This window comes from Siphateles boraxobius, unplaced genomic scaffold (genome assembly GCF_051911475.1).
Source record: "Siphateles boraxobius isolate OS27281-9 unplaced genomic scaffold, OSU_SipBor_1 62, whole genome shotgun sequence".
In the NCBI taxonomy this organism is placed as follows: domain Eukaryota; kingdom Metazoa; phylum Chordata; class Actinopteri; order Cypriniformes; family Leuciscidae; genus Siphateles; species Siphateles boraxobius.
The window spans coordinates 425,969-430,000 of NW_027509189.1; positions in this window are offsets into that span (position 1 = coordinate 425,969).

Consider the following 4,032-nt stretch of genomic DNA (forward strand, 5'->3'; position numbering starts at 1 on the left):
AAATACTTTTTAAATAATTACACATAAAATAAGTATATAAAATAAATGTAAAAAAATAATTTTTTCAATTTGTTTACATAAATGTTTAAATAAATATTTTTAAATAAATAAACAATTAATATTTGTTTAATAAATACATTAAAAAAATATTAAATAAATGTTTAAATAAATGAACAATTTATGTATATAAATAAATACAGATACATTTTTAAATAAATAAATAATATTTTTATTTAAATAAATACAATTTTATTTCAAATAAATAAATACTTTTTAATAATTACGCACAAAAATAAGCATATAAATACATTTTAAATAAATAAATATTTATAATTTTGACAGCCGGGTTCATGATGGCACAAAGACGTTAACTTAAACTACTTTTAATGTTGAGTAAGTTTTCTAAACTCTGCGTAGGGTTCATAAGTCTACGAGCAGTGAGGCGTTGGTGTAGGGGATCGACCCACATCGGGCCTCTCAGAGGGAGGGGGGGGGGGGGGCACATCACAGGGCCCGACCCCACCGGGACCCCCATCGGGAGTGTGTTACGGCTCCTCTCACACCCGTCCCACCGCAGACGAGTCTGAGGAGAGGCTTTATAACCGGTGCTGAGAGTAAACACATTTATCCCAAATGTAGCTGACATCCATCAGAGAGAGGCAATGAGGATATGTGAGAGTCACACACGTGAAGCTAGAAATCTCACCTTTATATAAGCACTTGTTCTGGAGAAAGTAAAAATATATATATATATAGCCTATAGGCCTATATATATATACAATATATTTTTATTTAAAACAATTACATATATACATTTTAAAAATAAATAAATATTTATATAAATAAATATATAAATATGTTACTATGCCAATAAGTATATAAATAATTTTTTTAATAAATACATATTTTTGTATTTTGTTTAAATAAATACATTTTTTTAATTATTTTAAATAAATATTTGTAAAATAAATAAATATTTTAAATAAATACTTATTGTAAATAGATTTATAAGAAATAAATATATACTTTATAAAATAAATAAATATATTGAAATAAGTATATAAATACATTTATTAATGTAGTTATGTATTTTGTTTAAATAGACTTTTTATTTATTTAAATGTTAAAATATTTGTATTATTTTAAACAAGTAAATAATTGAAAACAATTCAATGCATAAAATAATAAATATTTTTAAATACATAAAAATGTTTTAAATAAATAAATACATTTATAATAAAATACGTAAAATATTAAAATAAATAAAGTTTAAATACATTAAAAAATAATCAATAAATACTTTTAAATAAATAAATACTTTTTTAATAATTACACACAAAATAAGTATATAAATACGTATGTATATAATGTATGTATTAAATGTATATAAATATATAAATAAATCATTGCGCTAAAATCTCTTGTACAGTTCCATGCCATTTTTTAATCGTACACAGGCACAAACAATATTTGAGGGAAATCACTGTGAATCCGAGCAGCGGTCACGTGTTCTGGAGCGCTCGAGTCTCTCGAGTGAAGTTGTTTAGTCTAGACCTCCTCTCAGTCTCATGCTGGTCTTTTGCTAGCAAACGAGTTCAAGCCCTGAGTGACGTCATTCAGATTCAAACCATCAGAATCATTTAACCAGAGGCAATCTGTGTATGACATCTCATGCATGACTTAACATTTGTATTTATTTAGTCTTTGAAGGATCAAAGGTTTATTAGACTTTTGATCAAATGTGCATTGTTGTTTCATATGTCAGGCTTTACAGGGTTGAGTAACCTTAATTTGTTATTGGTTCTATTTTAGTCAAGCTTGAATCAAATCAATGTGATAATATATTCACATCATAATGCATAGACATTGTTTTGTCTGTATGAATCGATTCATTACTAAGTTTTGTCTGAAATGCAGATTACGGTTGGGTAGTTTTATCTAAGTGTGCATTTACTGACTTCAGATCAGTCGAAGCGGACCTGCGAGAGATTACCCATGATCCTCTGGGGCAGAAGTCGCACTAGATGGAAATAATAGTTCCCTTTCGAGGGAACTCGCACTGCGCCGTTGAAAACGACTCTTTGGGGACGCTCCCTTAGCGTGCGCCTCTGAAGTATGAATGAAAATAATCCAATCCTGATTGGTGTTGCGTCGTGATGTAACATGTGACGGCATTACCGGATGCATAAAAGAGACGCCGGATGCATAAAAGAGACACACACACACACGCTTTCACTCTTCAGCAAGCGCTCTATGTTACTATTGTCTGTCTTGTTTGGTGTTGTTTCTCTGATTCTATATATATATATATATATCATGGCCAGCGAACAGTTCAAGAAGTGTGTGCACCCCTGTCCTCGTTTCATTACGGATGGGGACACGCATGTTTTGTGTGTGAACTGTTTGGGAGCGCAGCACACCCAGGCAGCTCTCGAGGGAGCTACCTATGCAGACTGTGAAGCACTACCCATGAGAGTGCTGCGCTCCCGGCTGGCGTGCTTTGATGAGCACGGTCAGACTCGCGTTCCCCGCGGTTCTGGTCACGCGTCTGTTGAGGCGGCGCGGCGACTCAGATCGTGGGGTTCGCAGCGGGATCTTGCAGATCCGAATGAGACTGCTACGGCACTTTCTCATTCTTCATCTGAGGACCCTGAAGCCCCTGTGAGTGGTGCAGAAGCCCGCGTCGCGGCTTCTTCTGCCCACGACCAGGTCCCGATGCTTGAGCTCTCTGCTTCCGAGGAGGTAGATGTGCTCAGCATCGAGGGGGATGACCGTGAGTTAGGCGCGCCAGTTCACGGCCAAGCATATGAGGAGCTGCAGGAGGTTGTGACTCGTGCCGTGGCCAGACTTAACATCAGCTAGCAACAAGATGAGCAGGGAACGCAAGTCAAAAGCAAATTAGATGAGCGTTTCCTGCGGCACAGGTCACAGCCTCAGCGCCAGGGTTTGCCGTTTTTCCCCGATCTCTACAAAGAGATCTCGAGATCGTGGGATCAACCGCATTCGTCCCGTGTCTCCAATCCATCTGTGGTTGATTATAGCAATGTTTTGGGGGCACGGGATATGGGTTATGGGAGGATGCCTAAAATAGAAGAGGCGTTAGCTGGATACCTCTCTCCTGAGGCGGCATCTTCCCTTAAAACCCCTGCGCTGCCTAGTAAGCCCTGCGGAGATACATCTGCTTTAATAGGGAGGGCTTATATGGCGGCAGGTTCGGCTGGTTCATGTCTGCACTCTATGGCCATTTTGCAGGCATACCAGGCCGACCTCCTGAAAGATTTGGAAGAGGGGGAGGGGCCAACTCCAGAGGGGCCAAACTCGCGGAGTTGCGTTAGGCCACAGATTTGTCTCTCCGGGCCACTAGAGAGACGGCCCGCGCCATTGGCCGCTCTATGGCAGCTATGGTGGCCACGGAGAAGCATCTGTGGCCTAATTTGTCTGGATTAAAAGAGAAAGACAAATCCGTTTTGCTGGATGCGCCGCTCTCGCCTTCTGGCCTGTTCGGCGACGCCGTTACATCAGTCGTCGACAGGTTTCAGCAGGCGAAGATGCTAAGTCCAAATCGTGTAGGGTGGGGCAAGGATATCAGCCCCAGCCATCAGCCAGCTAAGCTGGCTCCTCACACCGCACGTAGCAAAGGGAGGTCGTTTCCTCTAGAGCCCCTCCTCCGGGAGCTTGGCAACAGAGGAAACGCTCCCAGCAGAAGCCCTCCAGACAGAGGGGCGATCTGAGGGACATCCTTCAGGCTAGGAGGGCTTCAGGAAAGAGGTCCTAGCCAGGGTGGTGGGACCTCTGAGGGCTGTCCCCTCCGTTGCAGAGCAACCGAGGTTGTTCTCTCAGCGAAGCCCTCAAGGAAACGATGTGAGTTGCCCGCCGTCGGTGACGCTTCGGGCCGCATCATCTTCCAGCGAACGCACTCCGCGTCGTTTTTCTCAAAGAATAAAAAACGAGCATCAGTTATGGTCACGAAAACCGTATTGACTACAGCCTGCCGGTCTTCCGCTTCAGGGGGTCGAGAAGGGTGCTCGAAAA